Genomic DNA, 23,754 nt, shown 5'->3' on the forward strand with positions numbered 1-23,754 from the left:
GAGGCTGAGTTTCCTCAGCTGTAATGTGAATGAGTAGGCTGAAATCTACTGGCCTTTCCTACTGACCATAATTTTCCATAGTTTTTACAAACAAGCCCAAGGTGAACAATATCCAGTATTAAAGGTGCCAGTGGGACTTGCCTGATCTACTCTGCAGTGTTAAGCGAACCTCAGTGGGGTATGACCTGAGGACCTGGCCTGAGCCAGGAGCAGCCAATGGACTCTGTGTGGGAGCTGGTGGGTTTGACAGTTGGTAATATCATACCTCAAATCGAATTCCACAAAGTGAAAAAAAAGTGAGTTGGATTGAAATATGAACTAATGATTTCTTTTTGCAGTTGACAGCAGATGAAAAGGCAAAGGTTAGATGTCACATAACGTCATTGAGAAACTCCCAATTCAGGCATGCTGACAGGTGTATCCCATTTCAAATATTACTGCATCAATTTATACCTTTTATTGTGGTTGACAGTAAATATTTTAGTGACCTAAGAGTGGACACTCTGAATACATGAGACCCAATGAAAGTGTTGAGAATTAGGAAAAAAATAAACAAATAAGAAAAGAAATACCAGCATTCAGCCTTTGGGTTAATAACAAGAACACAGGATTGTATTTCTGGACACCAGACATGAAACCCTGTGTGAGCAACTCACAGATCCTCAGGATTCTATAAACTTCCTCCATTTGGGGTCTTCACGGGGTGCTACACAAAGCCTAGGAGTGCCAAAGGGCCTTTTGGGGACAGTCACAGAGATGGAGGGAGGGGAGACCAGCTTGGTTAAAAGTAACCTCCCACCCCCATCTAAAAAGGGCTTCCATAAAATTAGTGTTTGAACAAAAGCTAAAAACATTCTATCACTCTTCTGCCTAAAATCCTTTGCACTACACTAAGAAAAAATCCAAATTTGTTATGGTGGTCTACTAAGTCCCCAGCCACCTCTCCTAGATCGACTGAGACAAACAGACAAGCCCCTCCCTGTCTTGTGGTCCTGCACTTACTTCTATGCCTCTCCTGGCTGTGTAGTAGGGGACTGGCTCATCTTCACGTCATCCTCTTTATTGCCTTCATGGCACTTAGCTCAATCTGAAGTCATCTGAATATCTGTTTTCTCCTCTGCCTCCCATATTAGATGCTAAGTTCTCTGGAGGCAATGACCTTGTCATTCTTGCCCGTACTATCTTCCCAGTGCCAAGTGCTGGGCCTGTCTAAACTAGAAATTCAATCTGTGCAGAATGAGTTATTGTATGAACAAATGAATGCTAGTTCGTTCTTTCTAAATCCAATGATCATACGTAGCTGTACCACCTCCATACTAATCAAAATTACCTTATTCTTAATTTTAATAATTCAAGACACACTTTCACCTACTTAATTCTCGGACTATACTCTGAGGCCTTTTGGTGGGTTGTTTGAAAACCACTGACCCTAGACCTGTTTGCCCCAAAGCAAGTGAGTAATCTTGGATTAGTGAACTCCCCTGGCTTTTAGTGTCATTCTCCATAAAGCTAGGAGGTTTTCTGCAGCAGCTGCAAGGTCTCCACCACCTAGAATGCCCTATGAATATTTAAGACCCTCACTGGTAGACACCGAGGCCTTCTCACAAAATGTTTTGTGAGATATTTCCATTGCACAGTTGACCCTTGAACAGCACAGGTTTGAACAGCATGTGTCCACTTCTATGAAAGTTTTTTCAATAAATACTGTAAATGTATTTTCTATTCCCTACGGTTTCCTTAATAATGTATCTTTCCTCTAGCTTACTTTATTGCAAGAATACATATAATACATATAACATACAAAATATGTGTTAATTTTGTGTAATAGCCAGTCAACAGTAGGCTATTAGTAGTTAAGTTTTGGGGGAGTCAAAAGTTACATATGGATTTTTAACTGCATAGGGGTCAGCGCCCCTTAACCCTGTGTTGTTTGTTCAAGGATCAACTGTAGTTGCTTCCATGTTTCAAGCATCTGCTTCATGCCAGGTATTGGGCCAGGTACTGGGCCAGGTACTAGTCACGCTCTGTCTCCCATCTGCAAATCACCTGGCTGCAGAAATGGGTGCTTCCTTAGATCAAATGGCTTGCCCAAAACCACACAAAGAGTAAGTGGTTGAATGAATTCCTGAAATTACATCTGCCCAACAACAAAGGCCAGATTCCTCCCACCTCACCCCAGCACTTCACAGGTCTACAAAAGATGGTAGGGCTGACTGTGATAGGAGTCAGCAGGTAAGAGAGACCGGTGTGAGATAGAGACTAGGGGGCTGTGGTGAACCTGAGAACCTGTACCCCCATCTTAATGGGGCAGCTGCTCTAATGAGTTTTAACAAAGGAATTTGAGGCCAGTGTTTTCTGATCTTCTGATTTCTCCCCTTACAATGTAAAAATTTTGATTTTTATGTAATACTCTAATTCTACCAAGTTGTGGTGGCTTGCCAAAATTTGTAGAAGTCATTGTGCAGGCCTTTCTGGAGAACCTGGCCCCAGGCCTGGGACCTCTGACCTATACTTTTCTGGTACAAGGAATTTACTGATGAACGTTGCCCAATCTGTCCCTTCAGTTCCAATGAGAACTTTCACAATCACGCATAAAAATGCCGGCAACAAATACTGGCAACAGGAGTGAGTGCATTGAGGGTTATTATGCAAAACGTGTGAGCAACACCATTTTGTGTACCAAGATCTAGGAATCACCAAGCATTGCTTCTCTGGGGTGAATTCCAGAGGTCTGCTTGTGGAGTGCAGGTTTTTGGAGGAAGGAATTTGGTTGAGGCATGTAGCTTTCCTCCTCTCACGCCAGGAAGAAGGTTGCTTAATAAGCACATTCCTGACAAGCCAGCTCCAGGCTTGACTTCAGAGGTACTGCAAACAAGCAGCAAAACCAATCCCTGTTCCAGCCTCCTCTGTTTCTCCATGTCCATCCTTTGGGGTAAGACTGAAATGGCGAAAACAGTAGGCATTGTAAAAGCAGGAGGCTACAGAGGCAAGAAGGAAATCAATCCTTGAGTGATAAAACTTTTTGGAAATCCACTTTCAGAAAATGAACAAGTTCTCAAAGTGAACACGCCAGGGATCCCATCAAAATGCCCCTGGCTTGTGTCAGAACTTCTGGGTTCAAATCCCCCTGTTGCCCAGAGAATCAACAGTTTCCTTATTTATACATATCGTTTCCTTAGTTTCCTTATTTATACATATCATTTGTATGGCTTTATTAGAGGACTATACAAGAAAATTTGTGTGGAAGTTTTAGGCATATAGGAAGTAATAATACTTGTGGGCAATCTAGTACTTATTCACAGTGGTTTGAAAGCATACAGGGAAATTTTTTTATTGTATTGTTGGCACATACAATACAATAAAAAAACTTCCCTGTAAGCCATTTGAGATTTGGATGTATATGTCTTAAAAAGCTAGTGATATATAAATATTTGAGGGGGAAATATTGTATTTACCTTATGCCATAAGAAGCTTGGTCTATTTTTTTCTAATGATATCGAGAAAGTTCAACTAGACTTAAAGTGACCTGAAACGATGGTCATTATATTCTCTCAAATGAGGCTGCTTGAATTACAGCTTTCCTTGTGCACATCATAGCACCTACTCTTCCCATTTTCCTCTAAGCACAGTTATCCCTCATTATTTTTTAGGTTTACCAACTAATATCAAGCATATGTTTATTCAAAAATACCATATTCAGAGACTTTTTTTGTATTTGTTTCCTTTTGCAAGTATTTGCAATTAACTGCAGAACTGAGATACTTTATGAAGTAGAAAAAGCATGTATCTGGGAAAACGTGAAGCTTCAAAAGTAGCTGTTGAAAAGAAGAAAGGAAGGAAAGTCTAATTACAGTAAAATATGTACTGATTTGTGCAAAAGAAATGTATATCAAATCTATTACACTTGTAGTTTTAATGCACTCTGTGCATCTGGATTAAAAAGAAATTAGAGTTTAAATAATGTCTGAAGCTTTCTTCAGTGATCCTAGAGTACAAAAAGTGTTGTTTCTTTTCTTTCAAAAGGCATCTCATGAATCTATTTCTGACCTGTCTTGCTGTTTAAAAAAAAGTTTTTTTCAAATAGAAATATTCTGTATATTAAAACATTTCTTTTTCATTTAAGAAACTGAATCATAGTATATCAGTATAGTCTTAATATGAAAACCTAAGTTCTCTTTATCTAAAATTGATCCCCATAACTTGGCAAAAGATTAAGTTTAGTTATAAACTTGACTTTTAAGTGAATGTTTCATACAATGAGTAAGAAGATACCCAACAGGGAAGGTGAATTTACTGCTTTTGTTGAAAACTTCAGGTAGCTTAAATATATTTAATCAAAACACACCTGGTACTCAGAACCCCAAACAGCATTTATTTAGAAAAGTGGGATCCTGGTTGGAATGAACTTGATTAGGGAAGATTCTATGGCTGGCAATGAGACTACTAATGCCATCAGAAGTGACTGCTCTAGTAAGGATGGATAAAAAGAGGGTCCCTTTCTTTCTCAAGGAACAACTATGTCAAAGCACAAACATGCTTCTGGACTGGTGCGTGAGACGAACAAAGTCACTTCCACAGCCTACCTGGAAACTGCTGGCTTCCCTTGGAAGAACATACATCCCATCCAGGGCAACTGTTTTGTTGTAACTAGTTTTAGACTTTTACATTAATATATACATATGATAAAAATATAAGTAGTAGAGAAGTCCAGAAATTAAAAATAAAAGTTTTTGTCCTCACTAGCTCACTAATCCTTTAATTTATTAGGCATCATTCTAGAAATTTTTAATGTATAGATGAGGACACGGAAAAAAGATATGCTTTTTCATACAAATAGGATTCAGCCTTTTTATTTTAAATAAAAGGTATTATACTATCTATACTGCTCTGTAAATTGTATTGCTTATTTAATATTACTGGGTTATGTATCCCTACCTACACATGGGGTCTATTTCATATATTGTAATAACTGCAGCAAACGGTATTGGGAATTGAGCAATACCTTTCAACACTAGTAATCCTAGTAAACGAGTAGTAACAGACTAGTAACTCGCCACCTAAGAATCTGTCCTTCAGACTTGCTGGTACATGCACCATTACACAGGTCATCACAGTTGTGTTCATAACAGAAGGGAAAGAAAATGAAGCAACTGGCACAGCAATCAAAAGTGGTCGAGTTAATGTATTGTGGAGCCACTACTATAACTGCTCTGAAAGAATAGTTTTAAGTCAGAGTTTGTGCTGTTCTTGCCACCAAAAACATAGTCACACATGCACACGCACACACACACACACACACACACACACACACACAGAGGCATACAGGCTCCACAAAGGAGAGACAGAAAATTATCTTTAATGAGGCAATTCACTGGAGTTGATTTCTTCTGCAGTCTTAAAACTGAAAAAAGATTCAAATAAAGTTAAAGATGAAGGGAGCCCATGCAACTCTTCCTTCAGTGAAATTCAAACAGATGATCAAAAAAAATTTTTTCCGCTGGAACAGCACACATGTATTTGCTATAAACACAAGTTGACACCCAGGTGACATTCTCAGGGGTATTTACAAACATTCTTAGTGTCAAAGACTGAAAATGACCAATGGGTCATCTGAATCTGTTTCCTTGACCATTCCAAAACATGGGTGAGGCAGCAGCCTACTTTGCTTCTGAACGGCAAGTCTAGTAAGCCCAAGGAAAATGCTACTTGAATAGTTTACAGTGCCAACGACGGGCCTGTAACAACATCTCCAAGAAGGGGTCTTTGCACCCTCCTTGCATGATCCGAGCAGAGCAGAGCAGGGCACCAGGAGGGCTCAGCCCACAGCTCTGAGGACAGCCCCACCATCGGGTCTGTGGGGGACGACGTGATCATCTGCATTTACTAACCAAGAAAAACCATTTGTGGGAAATTCCATGACCACTTCTGTTGCTTAATCACGAGCAGGTGGATAGGAGTGGAAGAGGACCATGCAATGACATGAAGAGTGGGAAATGAAACCACCATTGAGGACCTAAGGCCCCCAAAGCTATCAGCTGCCTTTCCTGTGCACTGCCTGCACTCCCGTCATCACACAAAGTCTGCTGTACATGCCTTGCTGTGAGATCTCTAGAGAAGAGTTTCTACTTCTACCACTGTGTAATATTTTATTTTTGCACTTGTCATTCATTCAAATAAGCTGTTCAAAATTCTTTCTGATGCCTGTTAAGTCTGTTTTCTGATGCAGATGCACAAGCAGGAGAGTTCCTGTCATTAGGATAAAGCTTATCCCTGCTTCCATCCTTGTCCCTCCCAGGTCCCTTCCTAACCAAGGTTGTCCTGAATTTCATGCTGTCCACCACAGCCCAGTGGTCCTAATGCCTCAAGTTGTGCAGATGTCACAACTGTCACCATGGATTAAGGAGAATTTGACATTTTGGTTTTATAAGAAATAGATTTAGAAATCTCAGAATCCTGCCTACCTTGATATTGTGCCTCCCCCAAAAAATCTCCCTCCCCACATTTTCTCTTATCAATGGTTACAAGTTAAAAGCAAAAGCTGGGGAGTTTACAAAATAGTAACCAATACTGGAACAACATCTGAGGAAGTTCCACCCTGAAATATGAAATGGCCAAATGCATAAGCAGAGTCAGGTCATTGCACTTTACAGTTCATAATAAAAAGTCCCCAACCCAAGTGGCCTGAGGAATTTTAGCTTGCACTAAATTATAGTTTTACCTGCTTAAAAAAAGGCTGGGGGAATAAAAGGTGATGTGAAGTTTGATTGCTGAAGAAGAAAAGCACCACCCATCCCTTCTGAGGCCATACATCTGAAAGCAACGTGGTCTGGGATGACACCATTTTCCAAGATGACTTTTGTTTTAAAACTAGATTTTTGCAAAGTACTCCCCATCAGTTTCCAAACAGGAGTATTTCCAATAATATTAAATAGATGAATAGCAATGACAGGGCCCTGAGTTGTGAACAAGTTTCTGAAAGTGCTTCCCTCCCGCCCAGAGGAACCCTGCACTGACTGACTGCCCAGGAGGAAGTGCCAATCCCAGCTCCTGAGCTGGGAGATTTTAGTGCCTTTCTTTCTGAAAAAATAGTTTCCATGGAAATTCCAAAGTTTTTAAAAAAGAAAAATATAATTTTTAGAGATCACTAATTCTGTTACAGAGGCTTTTTAAATTTGATGCTACACTGTATTAGGGATATGACTAAACCTACATATATTCTTCAGTGGAAAAGCTGTACTAGTAAGAATGGAGGCAGGCCTTGAATCCAGACAATCTGGCCCTCAAATCACAGTGCACCCTGTGCTTTTCACTCCACAGACCTTCACTAAAACCTGCTAGACACAAAACAGACTTCTAAATGCAATCACCACTTATTAATCAACAGATAATCTCTTACCAATACAACAATTAAGTGTAATAAAAAGTTCTAATGGACTTCTAAAACAGGGTCTGTGGGTAAAAAAAATGTGTAAGAATATTTATTAGTGATTCTAAACCTATTTGGAATTTTGGCACCCTATGGTTGTTTGATTCCACGACTATTTTCTACTATTAACATGCTGCCTTGTGGTTCATATTTGGAATAGACACTCTGAATGAAATAAATATTTGCTTTTAGATACATTGATTTTGCACTTGAGATAACCCGAGTGTTTTCCCGTGCCCCAAACCAGTGTCGGGAACTGCAGTCCCCAGTGCAGCCTGACGCCATTCTTATCACCACAGTTAATTAATTTTACAGTATCTGGGACAGAATGAGTTCAGCCTCAAGCAGCTCAGAAATCAGAACACCTTAAGAATCCCACTCGATGAGCCTATCTAATACTCCTGCTAAGAAACTTCCTCCAGGGGTGTAGAATCTGAACACTTCTGAACAGTCTGAGGTGGAAAATTTGGAAAAATTGAAGAAGTCATCAGGAAAATTCTGGAATGAATAGAGTACTTTTCTCTGGCTAGAAACACTGCTGCTAAAAATAACACAATGAAAAACATATTTGTCTCTTACATACAATGGATGTAGAACATAATTATGGGCTGTTTTTGGCCTGGAATGTAGACAAGGGGGTGAGGTGCCAACACCTAGACTATAAAAGAAGACAGTGTGTTCAACCTCTTGCTTCCTGTGATTCTCACAGCCCTTGGTGACTTGGTTTCCCAGTCAGGATACCTGTAATAGACATACCTGACTCTTCTTGCAGGGCCAACAAGCATCAGGGGCAGGTAAGAGTTAAAATTGTAAGAGTGTGAAGTAACTCAAGCTCCTATCAATAGGTGCTGTAAAAAAGTAAATTAATCCCACTTCCACAGCCTACCTAGAGAAAGTGTCACACATAATTAATGTAAAACCATGTGTATCCCAGCTCCTTTGACACAATTAATATTTTTTATTTTAATTAATTTATAGAAATAATCACTGCTATTGGGAATTATTGCAGTAACACATTGATTTTATTCTATTCCCCTAAAATGAGAAAAAAATAGCACAAAATATAGAATGGCAGTATATTGTGTTATATATTTCAGTATCTCTCTGAGTCACAGTTTCTTCATCAGTACAGGGGGAACAAAAAGATTTTGCTAGCCCTGGCCAGGTGGCTCAGTTGGTTGGAGCATCGTCCTGTTCATTAAAAGGTTGTGGGTTCCATTCCCAGTCAGGGTATGTACGAGATCCATGTTTCTCTCTCTCTCTCTCTTTTTCTCTCTCTCCCTCCCACCCTCCCCCTACTTCCCTTTTCTTTAAAAGCAATAAACATATCCTGTGGTAAGGATTTTAAAAAAAAAGATTCTGCTAATCTTACTGGGGTGTTGCAATGATAAGATAAAGGATGTGAAAACACTCTATACAGTCCACTGCCACATGAGTAGCAAATAAAAGCAATTGCTAATGTGTGTGGAGCCTGAATGCAGAGACCTCTGCCACAAAGATTTTGTCATTTCATCCTCACAATACCACTATCATCGCCCCTATTTTATGGAGGAGAAAACTGAGGCTTGAAGACATTCATTTACTTTCCCAAAGTTATACAAGTAGTTAGGGGGGAAGCCCAGAATCAGAACCCAGGCATTCCCCCGTGAGGGGGGCTGCTCTTTCATCACTCAACTGCCCTGCAATCACTACGGTAACACAATAATCTAATAAGAATATAAATTAATCCACATTATCTGACACAAATTTCAGGAGGTTTGAATTCTTACATATTAGGAAGTTTTAAAAATATTTTAATGCTTGCCCATTTGCTCCTAAACAGTTTTGATTTCAAAAGCCCCAATTCCCATTTCATAGGTGTCTTTAAATGCCTCTTAATTCTGTGCTTTAACCTTACGCAGTGTGTGAAAGAAGCAAACATGCTTTTCATTTCTTTTTAAGCTTGGTAGGCCTAGCTACTCACATCACAGCCTTGTGTCCCCGTAGTAACCCCTCTATGTCAACTTTGTGGGTATACAGCTACCTTTAGTGATTTTTATCACATCCATATCGCTGGCAAGACTGTTTACTCAGTCTTACTAGTAACTGATGCAAACAGAAAATCCATGCCACCACCAAAGCGAGGTTTCTTTTCTGAAGCAAGGCTTCAAAAACAACCTTCATCAATCCCCCAGCCCAGGAACCTTTATCTGTCTTCTTAGAATATACAAAGTACTGCTTTCCTCAAGTCCAAAACTTCTGGTATCTCAAACAGGATATTTTTCTGATATTGTGAAATGCCTTTCTGAGAGAAGTATACAGACACACACACCAAGAAAGTGCAGCAGCAATAAACCTGTCTGTTTTTGTAATATTCCATGGGGTTTATCTTTAGCATTTTAAGACTCGAAAATAAGAAATACATATACTCCCAACTCAGGTCTGTTCTAAGAGTTTAAAAAAAACAAACTGGGAATAATCTACAAACAAATAATGTATCTCAAGTCCCAGATCGTCCTTCTAACCTTTATCTATGGCATTTTTATAGCATTATTCACAGGGCATAATCAGCATAATGCATAATGTGCCACTTGTTTTTCAGCTCTATTCAAAAATCTCAGTTCATTCAATAAAAAAGCCCTGAAAAACACAGCCCCAGAGCACGAACATTCCGTGTGGGAAAGCTGTGCTTATTGATTCGGTTCTTCCTGCCAAGAGAACAATGCAGAGAAACAGACCTCAATGTTCCAAACAATTTCTGGCAATAACTCAGAAGAAAAAGCACATATTTACCTGTACTCAGAGCTCCACAGGTGAGGCGACAGTTAAAGTACAAACTCTAATTTTTCTTCTGGAAGTTTCATCTCTAATGGATTCCAGGGTCATCCTTCGGAGCTGTCAGGTAAACCCCCTTCCATATCTCTCTACTGTTTTCTTTTGCTGTTTTTCCCAGTGAAACTCCTGTCATTTGCATAAAACCTACTTCTAGCCTATAGGACTTTTTGAGTAGCTACTTGCTAAATTGGCTGTCTTGACATGCTCTTTCAAGCATGACATCATAAATCTCCATGGAAACCCTAACCCCACCTGTCTCTGTGCCAACAGTACCTGTCAGGCAAAGACTTAAACAATCATCTGAAATTGTTCATTAATGAAACCTTTTTAGGGGCTTTGGATCTCTGCACAGTATAATTTGTGCTGTTGGCAAAAACTTAGCCAAGAATGATGGCTTCATTTTCAAAGCCTGAGCTGTTTTGTAGAAAACAATGATCAAAATTATAGGCATTCGTTAATCTGCCCCTCCCTGTCTAACAATGCACTTAATCAGTCGAAGAAAAACCTACAGTGGCACATGTGCCTCTCTCTGAAGGATAAAGTTACGTTGAAAATGTAGGTTTTGAAAAACCTTCAATCAATACTTCTAAGGCTTTCCACTCTGCTCTCAAGCAACCCCTTCCTACTTTTTTACCAGCAAAACTTGCAAAACAGGTTCCTTGCTGAAATGTGTGTGTGTTTGTGCGGGTACATTTTCCCTTGGCCTCCGGCTTGCAGAGATAGTAGGAGAACATGTTGAGAATTTTTTAACTCTTTCCTGTCATACATCTTTGGCATGTTTGTCCTAGCTTGTATAAATTACCAGAACAACATCAAAATCAGTGCTCTTGGCTTTTCTTGGGAATGGTCAATAGGCTCTAAGACTTTCAATTCTTCATCCACCCACCCATCCACTTTTAACTACGCAAGTGTTATAGAATCCCTGGTCTGCACAAAACTTTGGACAAATTTCTGCCAAATTTGTGCCCAACCCATCTTGGTGACACTAGGCTCAGTCCTCTTCCTCTCACCTCGAAATTTACTGCAGACACTCCCAAGTTCAAGATTGCTGACCTGGGGGTACCAAAAGGTTTGAATGGGACTTGCTCCAAACCCATGAGAGTTTATAATTATGTTATCAAATGGCTGTCCAAAGCTGTAGCTAGCAGGAAGTTTCTTCAGTGGGAATGAGCTAGGCAGCCTCCAGCAGAATCTGTCACAACACTGCAGTGTTTGGAAGCTGCTTTAACTTGCCACAGATCTGCTGTAAACTGCAATAGTCTTGGCAACATCTGTCCTCAAAGGTCAGACAACAAAGACAAGCCTCCACTCTTTGCTGAGCCTGCCCAGGTGTATGCAGGGAGAGGGATCCTAGGTAAAAACTCAGAATGGCTCTTTCCATAAAAGGAATTCTAAATGCTTCAGATCCCCTCCTCTGACTGTTGCTGAAGTTTTGCATTGCCATAGTTCACCATCAACAGATAGGACATTACCTTCCAAGGGAACCCAAGAACTAACCTGGTTTAATATAGCAGCACAAGTTGAAACACTCCTGAGAAGCAAGACCATTGTTAGAGATTCAATTACCACCTCTGCAAGGTGAAAATACAACCAGATGAAGCCCACACTTGTACTTTACCTAGTGGGGCATAAACACAATGTGAAACAAACACAAACAAGATATAACCAAATCTAGGCTTTATTCAGTGAAATCCAAAAATGGGGTGGAGCACAACTCAATTGCAGATACTCCTCCAAGTTCCATTAGAGAGAGGAGCCTGCCAAAGTAGACTTAGCAGTCAGAATGGTTATCAATTTTGCTGAATCTTCCCCTTGAGATATTTAGGAAATTCTAATATCTCAGCCTTTACTTACTGAGTTCAAGCTTGGAAAAAAGTATGAGAAGAGTCAGAATCTGAATGTCAGGCAAATGGAAGTAGTCACAGAAATAACTCAGAGGAGACAGCAACCTGATTAACCCATTCTTTGGCAGGCAGGCAGGCAGAGGTAAAGACTTATGTAAGATTTGTAACCAGCAATGACATTATGGTGATATGAGGATCTTGAAATATTTAGAGTGGGGAAAGTTTTGGACGACAACAATCTCAGCAAGAAGAACAACACAAATGGGGGCTGGGAAGAAATGTCAAGACTTGTTTAGAGGTGACCAGTCCAGTAATGATTTTTCCTAAAGTCTCTAAGGAAATTATCAAGTAGGACTAAGCTTCAATAACACTGTGATTTGCCTGACAGCAACTAAACACCACACTAAGTCAAAGCACAATAAATGCATGTAGATGGAGTATTTTATTTCTAAATGCATGCAGATGGAGTAATTTATTTCTAAATTAGCAACATCAGAGGTATCTCTGTTGACTTGGATAGTAAGATTCTCTTGAATTTGTTTCATCAAACCCATTTTATAAGAGACATAGAAAACTGCTCAATGAAAAAGTCCATGAAAATAGAAGAATACAAATAATTGGCAAAAGAGGTTGTAGTTAAGCATTTGTGGCCTGAATTTTTGTTTCTTAAAAAAGCATGAGTTAGAAGTTGCATGTAGAAAAGAAATACTTCTTTGGGTAGAAAAACTTTTATTTTTTAAATTTTATTTATTTATTTTTAGAGAGAAGTGAAGGGAGGGAGAAAGGGAGAGAAATATAGGTATATTTCTATAGAAATATAGAAATACCTATGCGGGAGAGAAACATCAATCAGGGTTGCCTCTCGCACATACCCTGACCAGGAACTGAACCCACAACGTAGGCACGTGCCCTGACTGGGAGCTGAATGGTGACCTTTTGCTTTGTAGGATGATGCCCAATCAACTGAGACACACCGGTCAGGGCAATATTTTTATAATCAAAATAACCAATCCTCATTTCATTTAAGCCTCACAACAATAGTATCATGTAAGAGCATTTAATATCCCCCACATCACAGAGGGAGAAGGTGAGCCTCAGAGAGGTTAGGTAATTTGAATAATTCAACATGGCTACTAAGTGTTGGAGTCTGAATTTGAACCCAGGCAGACCCAAGAATTAAACTCAAAACATATTTGCTTAACCACTAGGCACTGTGATTGCTAGTTTAATAAAATTGCTTGCCATTGGAGATACTAAAATCTTAACTAAACTAAGCCATGCTGGAAGGATTTAATTGGTAAACTAACCTGAAAGTACATATTAGATCACAAAGAGTAAACAGAGACTTCTGCAGATCCTCCCAGATATACGAAGTCAACAGACGGGACAGGGTCTGGAATAGTCGAGACTGGGATACTCTATCAGCACAGTAACAGTAGAACAGGGGTATGTGTTTAGCTTTAAATTGTATGGAGGCCTGTAAGGACTACACAGGGTATGATTAACATATTATAAGTCATAACCCCAGGACAAACATACCACAGAAGCAGAGAAGACAAATGAAACAGCAGACCCTCAAGAAATGTCTGCATATCTGAAGTTCTGGTCTAAAGAAAAACTGACAAACACTAAAAAGAAAAAATAATTATACATTTTGTATGTCAAGAACACACTTTATCATCAAAAGAATAGGGATTTCTGAGTGAAGTAATCAAAACCAACTATGGTAATTAATTGCCTAATGTTAAGTCCTTGAACTTGGGCTCTGTTTCTGTTTGTAGTTGTTGTTCCCTTTAGAAATAATCCATTTACATTTAGCCACCTTTTTCTATGGTGCTGAGGTAATGGTTGATTTTATGTGTCAACTTGACTAGGCTATGTTGCCCAGATGCTTGGTCAAACACCAGTTTGGACAGTATTGTGAAGGTATTTTTTAGAGGTGATTAATATTAAAACCAGCTGATGTCAAATCAAGCTGATTACCTTCCAGAGTGTGGTTAAGTCTTATTCAGGTAGATGAAGGCATTACAAGCAAAAACTTAGAGATCCTGAAGAAAAAATTATGCCTCAATACTGCAGATCTTGGACTCAAGGCTGCAACAGCAGCTCTTCCCTGAACTTCCTGGTTGAGAGCCTGCTTTGCAGATTTCAGATTTGCCATTCCCTACAATTATGTGAGCCAATTCCTGAAACTAAATGAATCTCTCTTCCATTCTCATTCTCGCTCTCTGTCTAACCTACTGGTTCTGTATCTTTGGGGAACTCTGACTAATAGTGCCGATGGTGCCGATTTGCAACTGTCCAGTCTTGTTTTCTGGCCTAGGTTCTAGTCTTCTACTTCCAATTTTCTAGCAGTCATTTTCACTTGGAGCGCCTACTGTCTTTCCAAATACAGCTCGTCAAGACTGAAACTCAAGTAATTGTTTAGTACTTCCTGAGCATGACTATATTTAATAAAGAAGAATAGACATATTTGCTGTCAAATTAAAATAAAGGAATATAATCAAGTTCATCAGTTATTATAACAGATATCAGTGGACTGAATTCTACCATTAAAACGCAAAGACTAATAGACTGGGCTAAAGAAACAAAACCAAATTATATGTAGTTTCTAATAAACATACTCATTATAAATAAAGAAAAGTTGAATATAGATGGGTAAGATGTATCAGACAAATGCAATCAAGAGTAAAGCAAAAGTAATAATGCTAGTATTTTAAAAAGTGCACAAACATTAAACAAAATAAAGAGGTCATTTGATAATTTTTAAAAAACATAATTTATGAAGAGATGAGCATCATAAATTTGCAACAAAGAAAAAAGCAACTAACAAACCATAAAGCAAAAATTCTTAGAAATGCAAGAACATGATAAAATACATTTTAAATGATAGATTTTATTACATTTTGTTTAGAACCAAACAGCGCCAAAAAAATAAGGACTGAGAAGAAATGAATGACACAAACAACAAACCTGTTATGTATAATATACATTAGATAATTTTTATGAATATTTATGGAAAACTTACAAACATTGATTGTGTATTTGACAAGTTGTAAGAAAAAATTTTAAGCCAATCCATAAAACAACTGAAAACTAACAAATTATACAGGCTTCACTCTCTGATCACATCCAATAAAATTATAAATAGGTAATGATAATCTCAAATACTTTGAAATGAAATATTCCTGGGCATCCCTCAAATCCAAGAAAAAAAAATCAAAACAGAAAAATTTCAACTTTCTTTAAAGCAAAGAAACAGGAAATATTTCATACAAAACTGAAGGACAGGTTGCAAGCTGGTGTCAGGAATTATATGCCCTTAAATGCCTTTATTAGTAAACAATAAATACTAAAAATAAATACACATACTACTCATTTAAAAATATAAAAGACAGTGACAACTTTAAACACTAGGAAAAGACAATTAGTTATGATAAAAGCAAACAATAATCTGAAAAGGATAACTGTAAACTGATTCTCTGAAAATATTAATAAAACAGATAAACACTAGGGAATGCAGAAAAGACATGTGCTCTCTGGAAGCTTATATGGGCACTAAACTTCTTGGTACTTAACTAGAAGTAAAACAGATGTTGCAAGAAGTAGGTGGAAAGACGCATGGAAATGGTTCTCACACTTTTGTATGGGAGAATGTTCTGGTCCAGTTGAAACATTTAAAAACCAAAAGGAAAGAAAGAAGAACAAAGAAAGTGGAAAGGAGGGACAGAGGGAAGACTGAGAAACCAAAATATAAAAACAGTCTTCAGTAATTACAGCACATACGACCCATTCATGTCTCATGTACAACCACTGTCTGTAGTACCACATCACCCACCTGTTCCTTCCGAATTTCAGTGCTGTTGGAGTAGAACTGTTGACTGCCCCAAATGGAACCTCAGTAAGTACTCATGAAACAAAGTCCCTGCACATTCCATTAACCTGGAAATACTTAACAGTGCAAGTATGACACTACGTGAAGCCTCTTACTGCAAGTGTGCTAGCAGCACCTCACTCTGCACTTTGTCAAAATCAATGCTTCAGTTCAAAGCTCCATCTGGTAGCCCCACTGCATTACACTGTTTACAATTTACCTTCCCATCTGTGTGGGGTTTGCAGCATACCCCCTGAAAACCCTCAGATTAGGGGAGGAGAAGAAAAAAGGGCAGGCTTGATAAGAAAAAGATGCCAAGATAGGAATGCAAAATGAGATGGGTACTGAAGTGGGGCCATGAGAGGACAAATCTAAGAGCATTTCAAAAGGGAGACACTACAGAATTTTGCTAAAAAATCCACTGAGCTCCAGACCACATCTGTTCCCCCAAATTCCATCCCCATCAGCAGATCCCATGAGGTAACACTGCGGTGTCCTTTTGCACCCATTCCTCTTGTAGTGTTGACTAATGTTACTTCAGTGGTAGGCCTCTAGTCCTTCGGCAGTTCCACACATAGTGAACACACGACACAGAGTTTACTGATTTGCTTAAGGTTCTAGCACAGGTAGGAGCAGAGTGAGAATCAGAACCCAGATCCTGGGGTCCCCGGTCAGGTGTTCTTGCCTTTTCAGCTGCCCCTGCTGCAGCTCTTCAGACTTTCATCCTTCTATATCCACTCACCAAGTTATTCCCATTTTTCATCCAAAAATCTGATGTGTCCTCCTTCAATTCTGGCTGAGTCCCTTTCCTCCAGCCCCTGGGCCTGGCCCCGCATCATGGACACTGAAACTGCTCCCAGGCCAGTACCCTGGCTTCTCACAGAGAACCGCCTACCTAGCACTGAAAAGCTAACCTTTAAACTTTGCTTTATTCCACTTTCATACTCAAGGCTACAAAGGTGCCCTGTGTTTGTCAGTCCAAGCTTTCTGCTTGACTTCCAAGATCCAGCACATCCTGGTTTCCCTCTGCTTGAATCCACTGACTTCCCGCTTCTCCAAAGGTCACTCTGCTTCTCCCGGACCAGCCTTCTGTTCATTCACAAGGGAACCACCTCCATTTTTGTCTCATTGTTGTCTCTGCTGTCCTCCCTTCTCCAACTGAAAGCCTCCAGGCCTTCATTCTATTCATTTAAATCATAATCTGTCAATGTCTTTGTCACAGGTATTTGTTGAATATCTACTATGTACCAGGCAGCTGAGGAAACAGATAATTAGGACAAGTCTCCTATCTTTCCAAGAGACTCCATCCAAATTCTGATCTGTGTGAAATTTCCCTTCCTGCTCTCCCTCTGCCCTGAACCCCAGGAAGCTTTTAAAATACACACCATACCACCATTTCCTGTTGTGTCCCATGACACAAGAGCTCCCCCAAACAATATTATTTTGGAATAGGTTAGGAAAACACTGCATATTTCATTCCTTATCCACCTACTCCCAAATCTCTCCCTGAGATTTGCAACACCTTTTAGTTATTATTTTAAATGTATTATTGTTAGTTCTTTAAATAAAATTATTTTAAACTTATTTATTTTTAAATTTTACATTTTTATTGTACTATTTCCATTATCATTTATCCCCCAATACCATCTGTCACCTCTACCCACCACCTTCCCCTCAACAATCACCACACTGTTGTCTGTGTCCATGCGTTCTCTTTTTTCTTTTTTGCTCAATCCCTCCACCCCACTACCCCACCCCCAATCCCCAGCTGTCAGCCTGCTCTCTATTTATGAGTCTGCCTCTTTTTCGTTTGATAGTTCAGTTTGTTCATTAGATTCCACATATAAGTGAAAGATCTGACCAGTCCTGCAACATAGTCATTTAACTTGGGTTAACCAAGAATGTTCCCAAATTAGAAACCTTCTCCCTACTCTCTGAACAGTCTTGGTAACAGTCTACTAACAGTCTTGGTATTTAGGATTCTGCAGAACATACTTTTACAAAATTCTGGTCTAGATCATTGCAATCTAGAATGCACACTGTCTCATGCTGCCCTAAAAGGTACTGATTCTGACTTCCCAATTCGAATGCCTTCCCCTTAATGAGAAGATTTTTAGCATGCATTCAAGATCTGTTAAAGTGGAGACATTGCATCTAATCCTCAGCACTACAGTATTGTCTGTCTCATTTCTATGGTTAACAAAAAGCTGCAGAGAAATGGACTGACTTGCTTATAATCACACTGCTAAGTGTCCTAGCATATATAAACTGAACCCCAAAGTTACCACTCTTCCCACCAAAGACAGGTATCCTTGGCAGGGTGGGTTATTTTGTGCTTTGCCCAGTGCTCAGGGAGCTCATAGTGCAGATCCCCGACAAATAGCCACTTAATTAAATTAGTCCAAGAAAACACCTGCAGGAGGAAGAATGAATAGTAACAAAGAAGTGAACTTGATGAGTGAGGAGAGGAAAGGCAATTGAGACGTTTTCATCATGAGTTCTATATCAATGTCTTGGACTGAATCACACTGGTCTTTCTGGAATTCCTCAATATCAAAATTTCCGTCTCATTTGGTGACAATTTACTCTAGGTTTTGCTGATAACAGCTTCCCAAGTGTCACCTGCCTCTGCATAGCTTTAGGTTCTTGACTCCCCTTGACTTTCCCACATACTCTCAGGAATTCCTAAGCAGGTTTTCCAGGAGAATTTTATTTTGATTTTTATTTTTTTTGCAGTGTTCTTCTTAATATAGTACCGTTCTCAAAATGAGTTCTCTTGCTCTTCTACAACACTAATTAAAATTAAAGCTGATGCAGTGGTTGGTGGCATCCAATTAAACATGGATCAAAAGCCATGTGTTATGAATGATCCCCATTTAGGATTCTTCTCTTTTTCTATGTCTTGTATGATTAATGTCAACTTGAAGTTAATTTTGCAAGTAAAATTGCAACCCCTTGAATTTAGTCTTATTGATTGCTGAGTCCCTAGCACAATATGTCCTATTATGTAATATTTCAAATCTCCTAAAATATACTTCTAACATCTTTTAAGTTGCATTTCAAAATATCAGTCCTCTGGGAAACAATTCCAAGCTAGCTCCCTCATCTGGTCCTTTGAGTAGCAACATCTGTTAAGCATTAGATTGCTCCTTCTGCTTATATTTTTACTATTGTTTCTCATCATACCCAAATTTAGATGCCTATTGTTTCTGATGGCTTTCTGATTGCCCTTAGACACAGCCAAGGTTATTTGGATTTCTGAGAATCAGACGCTTTTTAATATTGATTCTTTCAATTTTATCATATTCTTTATTCACAGGTGTCTAGTAGTTCATTAAGCACTCACATATACGCTTATATAAAGTTTCTAAATACAACTTGCAATTTTATTAGGCCACCATGGTCCTTCTACTTGGAAGTGTTACTCTGGCAAGAATAACATTTTCTCAATTTTTCACCTTCTCAGAGACTTACCACTATTTATGCCACTGCTTCTTTAGTGCCTAATTCCTTTTCTTCCCCGAATTATTAAGGGCCAATGTAATTAGGAGGCTGACTCTTCAGCCATTCTAGGTCACCAGTAAATTTTATACTTACTGACCCTGGGCACACTGGTCCCCCATTCTCGTCCTTCTGTGTTTCCTCAGCATTTCAGAATGTCTTTTGATTCTGTCATTCATTAGAGGAATGGTTTATACACTGTAGGTTGAGAGTGAGGTCCCCTCAGCCAGATAACAGGATTTAAATCCTGGTGTTGCCACTTCCTTGCCATGTCACCTTCAACAAGACTTAAGTTCTCTGTGCTCAGTTTCTCATTTTGTTAAGGACAGTTACTAATAGTGCCTACTCCGGAGAGCTGTTGAGAAGATGGAATAATAAATGTAAAGAGCAACAGTGCCACAATTTTAGATGATGCCAACAATAGGTTCTCCTTGCAGTTTTTTTCCACTTTTTCACCACTATAAATAGTAGCTAAGAAAATAGTGCTAAAGAAATGCTAAATATCTATCTAACATTCTCCATGTTCATGGCAGTCTGTGTAAGGTATTTCTTCCCTCTTCCTATTGTAATTTGTTCTGTGTATACTGCATTAGACTTCTTAATTGCCAAGATGTTTCATTTTCCCTTCAGGTTTAGAAAAAAAATTCTGATCTGTACAAGCATATTTCGTCATCACTTCAAACAGCTAAATGGTTTCTACTACTAAATATGACAATTCTCCCATCATTTTCCCCTTTGGATTAGAACAAATTAATAAATCTAAAGAGAAAATTCTTAGCTAAGTCTCTTTCCTTTAACATAGTTTATAGACTTTTCATTTATGTATGTATTTATTTACAAAACACACACAATTTCTTCAAGCCTACCCCTTCTACAACACTAGCCTTTCCCCCAGACCTTCTTCACATGGCGAAGTCCTCCACTCACTCAATGGTCTATGCTCCTAGTGGGTCTTTAGTTCTATTAGCCTCAGCTTCCAGGCTTTCTGGATACATATACCCATAAATGTAGGTGAATATTTGTGAATTTCAAATATATATCAGGGTTAAGACTAATGTGATAGACAAAAACCTGATTAATTTGGAATTTTTCATACACATTGAAGGGACTACCATCTATTCCCTGAGCTATGAATCAATATCCTAAAATCTACAATGCGAGGAGTAATCCAGTGTGATAGTTGTGCAATGATACAATTAAATTCATCAAAAAAGAATCACAAAGATGCCACTGCATAAGGATATAAATTTGTTAATATCCTTACATATAATATGTATAATATGAATAATATCCTTACATAATATTACATATGAAATGTTACATATAAATGCAATTGATACTATTGTACAGATGGGTACAACAAAGTGATGTTATTTTAATTATATTTGGAAAAGTTAATACAAGTAAATGGGAGATTGCTTTCTTAAAGCAGATTACACAGCTAAAATCTGGATAAATCAAACATCCCACCAAGTGCTAGAACCAAGAGCTTCAATGAAGGAAAGTGACATATGCTACTTCTGGGCTAACACATTCAAGAGCTTGTATACAACCCATTATCACTCTTGCTTCCTCTCTGTCATGTGACTTGTAATCCATGTGTTAAGATGGCATCATTACAAAATGAAAGTAGCCTGAATCGCTAAGTCATTGCAAGTACAGTTACTCTAAAATGTTTTTGTAGGGACTTCCAGTTAAGATGGAGGCATAAGTAAACACAGCTTGCCTCCTCAAACAACCACATACAAATTACAGTTAAACTATAGAACAACCATCACTCAGAAGTGTCAGAAATCAAGTTGAATGGAGGTTTGACAACTGTGGAATTAAAGAAACTACATGAATTCAGACTGGTAGGAGGGGCAGAGATGCAGAGTGGGCTGGACCCACATCCAGGTGGTGGAGGAATATCTCGGGAGCAAGGAGTAACAACCTCACACCAGGACCCCCAGCTCAGGGTTCTGGTGCCAGGAAGATAAGTCTCCATAACTTCTGGCTGCAAAAACCATCAGGGATTGAATTGGTGGAAGAAACTTTGGGAGTCCCAAGCAGTTACTTTTCTAGAAACCACACACAGACTTACTCGGACTCAATCCCTCTGAGCTCCAGCATTGGGGTAGCAGCTTGAAAGGCACCAGTAGCATATGGGGAGGAACTGAAGCCATCAATGCCAGAGCTGGGGGACAGCTGTCTCTGAGACATAAAGGAAGGCAAAAGCCATTGTCCCTCTTCTGAAGCCTCCCCACAGAGCCACAGAGCTGGCAGGCTGGTGCCATATCTGAGACTCTATCAACCTGGCTAATACTATTTGCCCTGCCCTGGAAATCTGGATACTCCAGCCCACCCAACTTACAGGCCTGCCCAAGCTATTAACAGTGCCTTTTCCATATGAATGGCTGGTCTTGGCTTAAGCTTCATGTCTTCCCAAATCCTCTCAAACAAGCAACAGCCAGCCTCAGTGAGCCCCAGCCCTAGTACCTCTTGCTAGGTGGCCCCAGGCCCAGCACTAGCAGCAGCCAGCCTAGGTTCACAGCTTGACTTTGTCTGGGAACCTCTAAGCCCAGCACAAGTGTCAGCCATCTGCAGACTGCTTTATAGCTCATCCAGGGTGGACCTGGGCAGAACCCAGGTGGGAGCTGACCATGGCCTGCACCACCAGGGAAAACCCAGAGCCTGTGCACCCAGTGGACAGCTACAGACCATGTCAGAACACAACCATGCCTCTGAAGCTGATCCCCCACAGAGAACAGAGGTTGATGGTCAGTAGTCATAGCCAGTCCTTACAGCTGACTGGCCTGGGCAAATCCCTACCATTGACCTGCCAATAGTGATCAAGGCTCAACTACAGGAAGGGGTAGTACTCATCCCACACAAAGGATGCACCTCACGTACCCAGCTTAGGTGGTAGGGGAGGCTGTGCCACTGGACTCTACAGGACACCTACTGCATTCAGCCATACTACCAAGACATGGAGTCAAAGCAGTTCTACCTAATACATAGAAACAAACACAGGTAGTCTGCCAAAATGAGGAGACAAAGAACATGGTCCAAATGAAAGAACAGATCAAAACTCCAAAAACAGAACTAAACAAAATGGAGATAAGCAACCTATCAGATGCAGAGTTCCAAACACTGGTTATGAAGATGCTCAAGGAACTTAGCAAGGACTTCAATAGCATAAAAAAGATCCAGTCAGAAACAAAGGATAAACTAACTGAAATAAAAAAAACAATTTACAGGGAAATGAATGTAGAGTGGGTGAAGCCAAGAATCAAATTAAAAAAAAAAACAGTCAGGACAAGAAGAAAGAATCAAAAAAAAATGAGGACAGTGAAAGCTGCCTCTGCGACAACTTCAAGGACTAAAGCATTCGGATGATAAGGGTGGCAGAAGGAGAAGAAAAAGAACAAGAAGTTGGAAACCTACTTGAAAAAATAATGAAAGAAAACTTCCCTAATTTGGTGAAGGAAATAGGCATGTAAGTCCAGGAAGCACAGAGTCCCAAAGAGGATGGATGCAAAGAGGCCCACTCCAAGACATATCATAATTTAAATGCCAAAGGTTAAAGATAAAGAGAGAATCTTACAAGCAGAAAGAGAGAAGCAGTTAAGGGAGTTTCCATAAGACTGTCAGCTGGTTTCTCAAAAGAAACTTTGCAGACTAGAAGCAAGGACCTACAGCCAAGAGTGCTCAACCCAGCAAACATATCATTTAGAATCGAAGGCAGATAAAGAGCTTCCCAGACAAGCAAAACCTAAACTAGTTCATCATCATGAAACCATTACTATATGAAATGTTAAAGGGACTTACTTAAGAAAAAGATTGCTGGATTGGAGGGGGATATGGGGGTAAGGGTAAAAAGGTGAGGGGATTAAGAAGTACAAATTGGTAGTTACAGAACAGCCATGGGGATGTAAAGTACAGTATAGGAAACGGAGTAGCCAAAGAACTTACACACATCAGCCATGGACATGAACAATGGTGTGGAAATTGCCTGAGGGATTGCAGGGTGCTAGATTGAAGGGGGAAAAGGGGGTAAAACTGGGACAACTGTAATAGCATAATTGATAAAATATAATTTAAAATTTGTTTTAAAATAAAGTGTTTTTGTATCATAACATACATGCACACACACAAGAAACCACCAGAACCCACAGGGTTTATTTATTATGCAGCATAATCAAGACTATCCTGTTTAATATATCAGTTTTAAGGCTCATGTTGCCTATTAGTTCCTCTTTTATTATAACTCATATTTGAATGGATAGCCACTGGAAACTAGCATGTAAAAGGTA

The 23,754-nt window shown here is 39.4% G+C and overlaps 1 protein-coding gene and 1 long non-coding RNA gene across 2 annotated transcripts in view; one reads left to right on the forward strand and one right to left on the reverse strand.

Annotated features, from left to right (window-relative positions):
* Positions 1-12,795, reverse strand: part of KIAA1217 (KIAA1217 ortholog) — a 276,224-nt gene extending 263,429 nt beyond the window's left edge. The window contains exon 1 of the mRNA XM_036023224.1: positions 10,199-12,795. The gene's annotated coding sequence lies outside the window, so the exon portion shown is untranslated. The remainder of the gene's footprint in view (positions 1-10,198) is intronic.
* Positions 4,083-23,537, forward strand: LOC118500084. Its single transcript, XR_004902616.1, has 4 exons — positions 4,083-4,093; positions 8,094-8,099; positions 13,788-13,791; positions 23,124-23,537. It is a non-coding gene; the product is annotated as an uncharacterized LOC118500084 (long non-coding RNA).
* Positions 23,538-23,754: the final 217 nt, after the last annotated feature.

This window comes from Phyllostomus discolor, chromosome 1 (genome assembly GCF_004126475.2).
Source record: "Phyllostomus discolor isolate MPI-MPIP mPhyDis1 chromosome 1, mPhyDis1.pri.v3, whole genome shotgun sequence".
Taxonomy (NCBI): Eukaryota; Metazoa; Chordata; class Mammalia; order Chiroptera; family Phyllostomidae; genus Phyllostomus; species Phyllostomus discolor.